The sequence below is a fragment of the Protomyctophum bolini genome (assembly GCF_963924005.1).
Source record: "Protomyctophum bolini genome assembly, chromosome: 4".
Lineage (NCBI taxonomy): Eukaryota > Metazoa > Chordata > Actinopteri > Myctophiformes > Myctophidae > Protomyctophum > Protomyctophum bolini.
This window is the reverse complement of record NC_137865.1, coordinates 9,923,104-9,935,603: the sequence shown is the minus strand read 5'-3', so window position 1 is coordinate 9,935,603 and position 12,500 is coordinate 9,923,104.

The following is a 12,500-nucleotide window of genomic DNA, read 5'->3' as shown; positions in this document are numbered from 1 at the left end:
AATCTGCTGGAGCACGCAGCGCTGCGCGAGACCTTAACAACAAGCAGGCCGCTCTGAGATGTCTCTGCTCTCGCTCTGTCTCCCTGTCTCTTTCATTTGCTATCTATGTCCTTCTTCCCTCGCTCCCTCACTGCCTATCTCTTGTCACTCTCTGTATACCTCTCTCTCTCTCTCGTGACTGGACAGCATTACATGGCCATTGAGTCAGGAATGAACGCTTGAGGCTGCATTCAGACTAGTGCAGGGCAATTAACCAAAACATAATCACCAGCATATTTAAATAATGACCTTATTTAAATATTGAAGCCGCACAATCCACACATGAACTTTGTTCTCACTACGATGCCAAAGTGCTATAGATAGACAGACTGTGATGACTTGACTATGACGGACTAACAGTTTATGATATGGTGTCAGTGTGTCTTTCTTTACTTGTCTCATACAGTATCAAATAAAGATCTTATCTTATATATCAAAACAGATATTTTTAACCAATAAACAAACGTACAATCCAATCATTTCTTATTCATATTTGGTCCAGAAGTGAAGCTCTGTCTCCCTTACCCCTTGGCTGCAGTGAGAGCTCTGTGCTGCCAAGGTTGACGGCCTTCATCAATGTCCAGTCTGTACATTAAGATTCTCTCAATGTATTAGTCACTGCAGCGGTCAAACGTATCTATTTTTAGAAGCGCAGAACACAGAAGTTTATTATCGACTTTAGTTGTTTTGATCAATTTGGTGTCATAGTTTTGTTGTTTGGTTGGGTTGGATTTGTCAAGAAATGATTTCAATGTCCTGATTATTAGTAGTGTTAGTGTCTAATCCAGGGGTATTCAACTGGCAGCCCGCGGGCCATATACTGGCCATATATGGAGCGTGTCTTGAGTGTACAGGGTTTTGATGAGGTCAGATCAACATATGGAATGTCAGAACAGCTCAGCTACATATATGGAGATCTAAGGGTGGCAGCGCGGGCAGTGTCTTGAGTGTACAGAGCCTGTTGAGAACTGTAGTTTTCGCCAGCTGCCGAGCACGGCTGCACTAATAACCTTGGGGCAGGCCCGTCTAGAGTTTAAATGGACAGCTATCGGTCAAAAGGGAGACATCGAAGGGGAAGGATCAACATATGGAATGTCAGAACAGGTCAGCTCCATATATGGAGATCTAAGGGTTTGAGGTCAGATGTACAGTTGCTGATCAGGGATCTCCATATATGGGCTTGCTTAATATTGATGACATCAGGGATCTCCATCGCTGATGATGTCACATGACCATATATGGCCATGCCTGGGGGTGACTAACTAACTAGTCAATACTTTACATTTACTTGAGTAAATGTTTTAGTTCACTTTCCGTCGAAAAATTGTCTGTTTTATGATGTAGCAATAAATTCCAGTCAGTCAAAACTGATCACAGTGTTCAAATGATATCCCATCACACAGCCTGTGAGAGCCAGCATCTCTAAACCCCGCAGAAAATACTGTCAATGTAGGATGGAAACCTTGTATGTCAAAACCACTTTCGAAATAATCACAAATAGCAGATTTATGCGATATATTGTGAGTTTGTAAATCAGCCATTTTGCTACTTTTGCGTATAACACTGTATGTGTTTGGTATGATGAAGTAGGGTGTTCATTTTCAGGGGGAAAAAAGATTACAGTAAGAAGATAAAATGTGGATATAGTAGGTTTCTGCCTGACAGCGACAATGTGAGAGCATTGTCTGTTTGACATCTAAAACGGGAAACTGTCCTCAGCCAGCATCGTTTGGAACGCTCTCGCAAACGCAGTGGGTGGATAGCAAGTACACTTACTCAAAAACTATACTTAAGTACACTTGAGTTTGGATTTACTTTGAGTCCATTTTTCAATTCTCAGAGGCAAATATTGCCTCTGAGAATTACTCAACTATAATTTGAATAAGAGTTTCAACATACATTAACAAATTAAGCCCTATATTTCATACTTAATCCATCTACAGTAAGTAACATTTGATGGTAAGTTGATTAATGATAGTGTGATGTCTCGGTTTGGGCCAAATTGGACCCAAGCCCCCAATCAGTGGTTTCAGGTGTGCTTCCTGACAACCTATTTTAAGTCTAATTTGTGATTTGTTTGCTGTTTTCTTAATAAAGAACCTTAATATTTATTGTGACCACAGGTCGCATTCACTATGAAAATGTGATGTCACATGACCATATATGGCCATGCCTGGGGGTGACTAACTAACTAGTCACTACTTCACATTTACTTGAGTAAATGTGTTAGTTCACTTTCTGTCGATGGCAACATTTTACAAAATAGTCTGTTTTATGATGTAGCAATAAATTCCAGTCAGTCAAAACTGATCACAGTGTACAAATGATATCCCATCACACAGCCTGTGAGAGCCAGCATCTCTAAACCCTGGAGAAAATACTGTCAATGTAGGATGGAAACCTTGTATGTCAAAATAATCACAAATAGCAGATTCATGCGATACATTGTGAGTTTGAAAATCATCCATTTAGCTACTTTTGTGTATAACACTGTATAGGGTGTTCATTTACAGTAAGAAGCATACAGTAAGAAGATGAAATTTGGATATAGTAGGTTTCTGCCTGACAGCGACAATGTGAGAGCATTACCTGTTTGAGCCGCATCCAAAATGGGAAACTGTCCTCTAACCCTAACCCTCAGCCAGCATCGTTTGGAACGCTCTCGCAAACGCAGTGGGTGGATAGCAAGTACACTTACTCAAAAACTATACTTAAGTACACTTGAGTTTGGATTTACTTTGAGTCCATTTTTCAATTCTCAGAGGCAAATATTGCCTCTGAGAATTACTTAACTATAATTTGAATAAGAGTTTCAACATACATTAACCAATTAACCCCTATATTTCATACTTAATCCATCTACAGTAAGTAACATGTTGATTAATGATAGTGTGATGTCTCGGCCTAGGGGAACCGAGACAACATAAAGTGTGGAAAACCGACCTTCCCAGCTCCCAAGAAAACCGCCGTCCAAACAGTTTACTTTACGATGTTTTCTTTTTATTTGTTCTCTTCACTTCAGGCAACGGGTATTTGGACACATTTCAAAAACATTTAGAGAAACGTTTCTCATTCTGCATAATGGCTATGTGTGCAGTATATGATGTATTACCATGATTTGTTCTTGCTTACTGTAAATCGCTCTGGATTAAGAGCATCTGCTAAATGCCTAAATTGTAAATTGAGTCGAGTATAGTCATAATCAGAATAATATTTATCGTCACACAGGTTTACAGGTGTAAATTTGAAATTTGGTTTTGTGCATGTGACCTTTTGAACGACCAGATATTTACAACAATTAAGGCACGCCGTTTGGCAGAGGCCCCATAACTTGGGCACAGAATACATTAGGTACATTTCAATTCATGTAGGCTTGTAGATCTTGCTTATTTTTTCAAAGTCTTGTCAAAGTCCAGGGTCCCTCTGTGACCCCCTCCAAAAAAGGAGTTGGTTTGGGCCAAATTGGACCCAAGCCCCCAATCAGTGGTTTCAGGTGTGCTTCCTGACAACCTATTTAAAGTCTAATTTGAGATTTGTTTGTTGTTTTCCTAATAAAGAACCTTAAAATGTATTGTGACGACAGGTCGCATTTACTATGAAAACCTCGTGACATCACACCTCCATATATGGTCACGCCTCGTGAGTAGTGACATCAAACCTCCATATATGGTCACACCTCGAGACATCACGCCTTGTGACAAGTCGGAACAGGTCCTCTCCCACCCACCCTTCCTGTTCTGACATTCCATATGTTGATCTGACCTCATCAAACCCTGTACATTCAAGACATCATGCTCCATATATGGCCAGTACATAATTCATTCCATGTTGATCTGACCCCCCCCCAGGCCTTACTGGTGTTGGTGTTGGTCACACTGTGTTCACAGGCTCCATCGGTTTTATTTCCATAAGGGAAAGGGAAGAAGAAGAATGGGGGGGAAGAGGGGGAGAGATCAATAACAACAAATTATCTACATATTTACACATAGTGCTGTATACGGTGCGTATACAGGATTATATGTAATACAGTAATATGATGCCAATTACTCTTGTACTTTTACTCAAGTACATTTTTGAATACTTTTACTTGTAACAGAATATCCCCCCCCCCCCCCGAAGCACTTCTTCCACCACTGCACAAACGCATCGACTTTCCACTTTTCACCAGTAATAAAACGGTCCACATTTCATTGAAATATACCCAGACTCTTCCTCTCTCTCCTCTGACCATGTGTGTGTGTGTGTGTGTGTGTGTGTGTGTGTGTGTGTGTGTGTGTGTGCATACGTGCGTGCGTTTTTCTCCACTTCTGCTGGCCTCATCAGGACCCCCCCCCACCCTGGCTGCAGTGCACGGGCCTCAAATCCTGGTGTTGAAAAGGTCTCTCCACCATGAGGACGAACAAGCATGTTCTTCTCCAACACGCATGACCGGCGCTCTGATGAGAATCACAGACCCACCTGGGCCGGCCGGGCACCAATCTCACTCCTCCTCCGTTTGCAGACCAGCTGAGGATGATGTGGCTCGATTGGCTTTCCCCAAAACCTTTGACTCTACTTAGGGTACTTTTATTTACTCGAGCATACATGTCTATTTTTTTCCCAATGCTTTTAATACTTCACTATTGTCGCAATTTACTATTTTAAGTCCTATTTTATATTTTGTCTATTCTAAAATAGCTTCTACAAGCGCACATATTATATAGATTTTCATAGCATTTTGTTTTCTTCCCATTTTACCCATGAACACTAATATAGCACTGCTTCATAATGTGTACATATAATACATCCTATAAGTTCTGTTCAACCACATTCAGCCCGGCCACTGTTTTGGTCATTGTTGCAAATTCCTATATATATATTCAAAAATACAAAATAAAATAAACTTTAGAAATGGGACATTCTACATAACAATTTCTTTTACTTTTGGTGCAGAGAGTATATGCACTTTGAATCAAGTAACATTTTGCATGCAGGACCTTCAACAGAGTTCTGTGGTATTGGTCTCAGTGCTTCCAGTAGCTCAGAGAGCACTGCAGCTGTCCATGCCGTGCATTCTGCCTGGGCTGGCCAAACCCCAGCGCACCACTGAAGTCCATCCAGGTCCGGGACAGGAATGTTCTTCCCTTGTCTGGGGGGGGGGGGGGGGGGGGATTAGATGTTTGCCCGGGACCCAAACTATAGTGAAAATAGCCGATCTACAAGCAACACAAAATAAAAGGGGTAAAATCTGCGATGGGTCCCGAGTTCCGACCCAGACGGCGCCGGCGGGCCTCTGCGTTTCTCCATCACAGTGCATGTGGCCATGCAGGATCTGTATATGCGCTCAAATCCACTGCAGTATAGCAGCACATTTAGGCCTGTGGCACTTCAGCCTCGCCAGCCCTGGGTGGACGCATCATGGGGCTTCCACTTTAGCAGTGGTTCTGTCACTCTCAGTGGTTCCATGCTGGGGTTACAGGTCCGTATCTCTGACAGTTTGGTTCCAAATGGACCCATCATATTTGGTTCCATTTGAACACTCCCAGAGTTTCAGGGTTCCTTGAAATTAAAAGGTTTGAGAACCACTGCACTAGAGCCCCACAAAACTGTGCCTGACCCTGAATTTTGGAGAGACGTAAGACCACAGATTACAGATGCTTTGGCCGATTTTAATTGTTTATAAAAGTGCTGAATGAATTTGAAAACGTGATTAACGTTTCTATTCTATTCTATTCTATTTTATTTTTTTTTTACTTAAAGGACCACTTCAACACTTTTCAACCTATCTTCATATTTCAGGATTGGTCCTGACTAATGTTCATAATAAAATGACACAATTCTTTTCTACTCTGTGTCTCATAGGAGAGCTGTGGGCAGTTCAGAAACCCGCCCACCAGTGACATCATCGATGGGGAATCCAAGCTAATAGAGCACCGAAGTCCTGACGTAACTCGCTCATCCCTTCGATTCTCCTGGTTCGCGGAAGTAATGTCTCCATGGAGAATAACATGGGCTCATCTTAATATCGTCTCATATAAGCGTTGTGGTCCAAAAATATAATAGATCAGCTATTCTCGGGGCGCAACCCAGCACTCTTTAGCTAGCGGAAATGCGGTGTAGGACCTGGATTTCTAAACAAATTTGTTCAACGCAAAATGCTGAGTTCAAGTTCAGGAGACAGTTGTTTTACAGGCGGGTAAAAGGGCAGGGGCTGAAGCCCCCTTTGATGTCTATGTGTGCACGTCCCTGGGGGTGAGCAAGGCGTCGCCTAGCAACCAGCTCAGGGCTAAAAGTAGTTTTTTTTAGTGGTGCCGTTTAAGATCCATATGAAGCGACATAAAACGTGTACCGTACATATGTCAATCGCAGACAATAGATTGATATACATCAGCCACAGACAATGTGTTAAACAATGAGAAAACCAGCTGGACTAGAGGACTAGCTTGCACACCAATAGACCCAGCTTGCTATTGCATAGCAGCTGGTAAAAATCAAACATGAATCGCTTTTTGATGAATAGAAAATAGTCCATGCATAGCATGTAGATCAAAAACTAGAGGCAAAAATGCCCAGGATGGGGACACCAGCTTGAAAGTGGCTACAAATAAGGACACATTGACTCCATAATCACAGATTTACATCAAGGAAGCGAGCACGACTCGTCTCCAATCTGAGCATTCTTACAGGGTGCACGAAAGTAACCTTTCTAATGGATTTCTTTTAGAGAGTTTTTGATACCATGTCGCCAAAAAGGTCAAATAATGGTCGACCTATCGGCCAAACCAATATATCAGCGGGGTGCTGATTTGTATGTGTCTGAGACAGCACATGCAGCGGATGAAAGTGAGTAGCTCTGGATGGCTGTTTGGATGGGAGCAGATCGGGGCTTGGTTTAGATGACTGTTTGGATGGGAGCAGATCGGGGCTTGGTTTAGATGACTGTTTGGATGGGAGCAGATCGGGGCTTGGTTTAGAATAGATAACTGTTTGGATGGGAGCGGATCGGGGCTTGGTTTAGAATAGATGACTGTTTGGATGGGAGCGGATCGGGGCTTGGTTTAGATGACTGTTTGGATGGGAGCGGATCGGGGCTTGGTTTAGATGACTGTTTGGATGGGAGCAGATCGGGGCTTGGTTTAGAATAGATAACTGTTTGGATGGGAGCGGATCAGGGCTTGGTTTAGATGACTGTTTGGATGGGAGCGGATCGGGGCTTGGTTTAGATGACTGTTTGGATGGGAGCGGATCAGGGCTTGGTTTAGATGACTGTTTGGATGGGAGCAGATCGGGGCTTGGTTTAGATGACTGTTTGGATGGGAGCGGATCGGGGCTTGGTTTAGATGACTGTTTGGATGGGAGCGGATCGGGGCTTGGTTTAGATGACTGTTTGGAGCAGGGCTGGTCCAGGCCTGTTGTTCTTGGCTGTTGAACCTTCCTCCGCTCGCAGGGAGAGACACGGGGAGTAAGGAGGGCGGGACGGAGCGAGCCAGCCACAGACATATGGTTGAAGGGGAATCTCACAAGGCAAAAAGGTCCCCGGGGGGGTCAGTCTATAACCTCCTGACCTCCGGGTGATTTATCTCCCATGGGGCTACAGAGTAGGGGCTCCTCTGTCCCCTGCAGACCATCCACAACCTCAGTTCAAAGGGCATTACTGGATCTGTTCCTTGTTGTGAAAGACGACATGAAAAACACCAATGTACATGGAGCAGACACAATACGTCACCTGATACGGAACACCATATATCACCAGTCAATGCACGGAGGTACCTTATAATGTTACAACAGCAAAAACAACAACAATACTGGACTGGTTTAAAACTACAGGGTAAGCTAGCTTGCCTTCCCGATGCAGACCACATCGTATCTCATACAATATTCAAGAATTATGCAGTTGATGAGGATATATCATCTTTACAGTCAAAGCCAGATTACAGGTCCTTCCAACCAGACTCAATCTCTCTCTGTGGTACTCTAACACTTCCTCCTCATTGTCTGCACTATGACCACACTCCAGTTACAGAAACACTGTCACATATTCCTAATGGCTGCTATGTATATAAGGGAATGTACATTGCTAGGCACGACAGAATTGTTGACCTATTAGCTAAGGACATAAATGCATATGTTTCATCATCTGCCAAAATGTATAAGCACTCACGTGTTTCAACTGCCATGTTCATGCCAGGGGGGCAGTCAGACAGATATTTTGTGAAGCTAGTAAGGAAATCAGGATTTCCTGAAAGTTCATATAATGGCCTGTTGTGGCGCCCCAGGTGACTGTTTCTCTCTCTCTCTCTCTCTCTCTCTCTCTCTCTCTCTCTCTCTCTCTCTCTCTCTCTCTCTCTCTCTCTCTCTCTCTCTCTCTCTCTCTCTCTCTCTCTCTCTTTGAGTGGTCCCTTACGGAGCTATGTGTGTGGCTGGGTGGCTGGCTGGGTGGGTGGGTATGAGCACGAAAATAGCATGGTTGTTTTTCACCACCTGTGCGCAACCTAACACACACACATATTAACTATATGTGATGATTTCGGGTGTGCCAGTACATTACAGTGACAGTACAGTACAGTAGAGGCCAGGCACAGTAGAGGGACCCCCACACAGTAACAATGTCATTTCTCAACCGTTTCGGACGTGGGGCAGCAGGCCGGAATGGGCCTGGTCCCCTGTGGGCAGGGAGTCTCCTGGGACCCCCGGAGACTCCCTGGTGACCCCCAGAGACTAGCACTCCACTGAAAACCATTGCTGATGGGCAACCTCTTTTTCTCATTTAACCAGCAGAATAGTTTGCTATCGAACAGGTACAGTTTTGAGCTAATTGAGCTTTTAAGCTCAATTAGTGTGGTGCAGAGGGTCCCCCATCAGCCCTGTACGTATACGGTGTATTATATCTGTTATTTCATAATGACGGCATAGAATTGAGGTCAACTTCCGAATGAGAATGTGAAGTATTCTGTAGTTAAGGAGAGGCAGGGGGATCCCAGGCAGGCAGCCATGCAGGGACCAACCATGGTGACAACTGTCTGTCCTCCTGCCTGCAGCCAACAGTTGTCTGCAAGCTATTTCCAGACCCTGGTGTTGTGACACACTGTGTGTGCACCAGGCAGGCACCCATCAGCTGCTATAGCTGCAGCCCTGCACATTGTTTGTCACAATCTGCTTATCGGCGCTGTCGTGTGGAAAACAAGTATATCCAAAACCAAAATGTGCTCGCAATGGATCCATGCTCTATTATTTTTAGTAGGGCCTGTCATGGTTATGAAACTTTACTTGACGATTAATTGGCTCTCAAATAATTGCGATTAACGTATAATTATAATAATAATTGTCTTTCTGTCGAACATTTGAACATTATGAATAAACATTACATTTATGTTTGGAACTACTCGTTGCCATTGTTGTTTAACCACTTCACTGTCAAAATGTTTCACAAAGCAAAAATAGCTGATCTACAAGTCTCGTGAGCTTGTAGTATGATAAAGTAGGACATTGATTTAAGAGAAAACCTAAACAAGTTTAAATATGGAGATACAAGGTTTCTGCCTGACAGCAACGTTATGAGTGCTGACACCATGAGTGTGGCGAGCGAGCGCACGCACACACACACACACACACACACACACACACACACACACACACACCTGTTGACTGGTATCTGCTTTCATATGGTTGTGATGGGGGGCCTGTACAGGCTGGGGACAGGTGGCCCCCTCAGGCGTCCCTCTGGTGGGTGGGTGTGTGGGTCGGGGTGGCCCCTGGTACCCATCACAAGTGCCACCAGGCCATGGTGACCTACTTTCTTATAGAGCCATACCCATAGGCAGCCTTTTGGGTTTGAAGCCAATCCTGATTTTGGAGAGTCCTACACCAGTTGCTCTCTAACCTTTTCGCACCAAAGGACCCTCAAATGTATATATATATTTGGCAACAGACATATCTGAAAAGGTTTTGTGCCAGGGACCGCCCAGAAGAGAAGATTTGTGTTTTTTCAGTTTCATGAAACACAGGAAATGATGTTGTAATCCAAAGTGCAGTGGACTCTGCATGACAGGGGCGTCCTCCTCCCTTTATTAATAAAATCTAAATTTAAATTCAAAATGTTTCATACACAAAATAGATTCCTATAAGGACTGTGTGTGTGTGTTATATAATATTCTACTTTAGGTCACATAATGACCCCTCCCCCATTTTGGTCTCAGAGATCAAAGAAAGAAAAAAACGTCCGAAGAGGGAAGACCGGAGCATTTCATGACCTAGCATACCCCCCCCATTTCACCATCCACTGTGTGTGACACTGTGACAGTGTCCCCTCTTAGATTTGCCTTTAAACTGCCTCTTCAGATCCGCTTTCAGGTTGCGCTCCTGTGTACTCATGAGATCAAACTGTCTTTTGAAGTGCAGAGTTTACTCTCTCTCTCTCTCTCTCTCTCTCTGGTTTTCAGAGGAGGAGCACAGGGCTACACACACACAGAGCGCTCTGGGTAGACAGAAGTATATCCACGGGGTCTCTCTCTCTCTCTGTTCCTCTTTAGTCTCTCTGCCAACATCCACCAGCGGTGATAGAAAACAGAGGCGCACCAACACCCTCCACCTATCCCCGGCAGCTCTACTATAGGCCACATGTTGCATCGGCTATTTGAAAAGAATATATTTTAATTTGAATTATTTGTATTTGGGAAGAAAAAAAAAATACACACACACACACACACACAAATCTGGCACAAAACAAAGAAATCAAAAAATGCAGATCCGTGGACGAATACAATTAAGTTTAAATAAGCAACTACATTAAGAAACAAGCCCCCAAAAAATGCAACCCGCGAAATACCAACAAGCAACTTTACAGAAAACATAATAAACAGACATGGAAACAGTGTCCACCACCCTCTCCTTGAGTTGATTTCAAAACAGTGCTGATGATGATAAATTATAAAGAGAATGTTTTTTAGGGCCAAAAATAAATGCCAGAGTTTCTCCTCCTGTTTGTGAACCACCCAGACTCTCAGGTCTGCTTTCTGTCCCTGGAAACGGAACTAAACGCATTTTTATGCCCAACACATATCTGGAACCAACTCCCAGAAACCGGCAGGGCTGTAGAACTTAAAAAACAAAGCTGAAGACATGTTCTGCTTGCTGCTGCCCACTGAGGTTTCTCGTTTCATTTCTGTATACATTTATTCCTGTTATAGGTTTATTTTTTTCTAAACTGTTTTTTTCTACTGTAGCTTATTTGCATCTTTAATAACAATATTTATTTGTATTCAAATGTCTTGTTTCTTTTGCACATTGTGTTAATGCTCTAAATGTTTTGTGTAAAGCACCGTACAAATAAACTAGCTTTTATCTCTCTCTCTCTCTCGTTCTCTCCCAGTGTGCTGGACTGTGCTGATGTTGGGAGGGACGACCCGTGTGTGTTTTGGCTCGTGGAGGCCCACGGCCCGCAGCTCAATGGGTTCTGCAGTATTGCAGTTCAAAGTAGGCACAGTCAAAGTGTTCATCTCCTCTCCCCCCACACTCACTCCCTTCTCACTATGTTGAGCACGCAAGCATGCATGTCCAAGTTATTGTACATGCATATTGTATTGTATATGACATACTCTATACTGCATTGAGTCTTAAAACTTTTTTTTTTTAAAGATGTGTTAAAGCTTTTTGGCTTTTCTGCCTTTATTGCTAGTTACAAGTGAAGATAGGTCAGGAAAGAGGGATGCAACAAAGGTGCTCATGAACGGGACTCAGGCCAGAGCCTATACCGTATGTGGCATGCTAGCCTGGAAACCAGACAAATCTGCCATAGGGAAAACAATCCCTGAGGAGATAATTGGTCTGCCACTCCTCAGTTTGATTTACATTTAGCTCACTCCAGAGTTGTGAGTGGCCTCTTATCGCCATATTTGTAACTCCCCCCCCCCCCCCGTAAATGAATTTCCATTTCAGCACGGCGGGATAGCCTATTTCAACCAATTGCTTGGTCAGAAGAACTATGTATACCGGTAGTATAGTCCACATCCAAGGGGTCTGGCGCCGGTTCTCTGCAGCTTATATTGGCAGCCTCTGTTGATGGTGATTGTGGAGCAGCTGGGCTGATTGAGACCAGCCACACCTGCGCTGGCTGAGGGAGACACCCGGCCATGATGTCGGACAGGGGAGGGACTAGGACATGTGGCACAACTAGTAGTTTCTTCATTAGGTAGGCTATTGTAAAATATTGTATGAGGAACAATTATATAGACTAGATTTAAGTGGTTTGTTCCATTGTTATTATTATTGTGTGTGTGTGTGTGTGTGTGCGTGTGTGCGTGTGTGCGTGTGTGCGTGTGTGCGTGCGTGCGTGCGTGCGTGCGTGCGTGCGTATGTAGCAGGTTTCCTTCCTCCAACAAAAGCAAGTTATTGAACTTAGATGAGCTGGCCTACACATGACTCAAAGGAGCAGAGCAGAGCATAAAGTGAAATGAAAGATTATTTTTATTGGTGTTATTTACAGC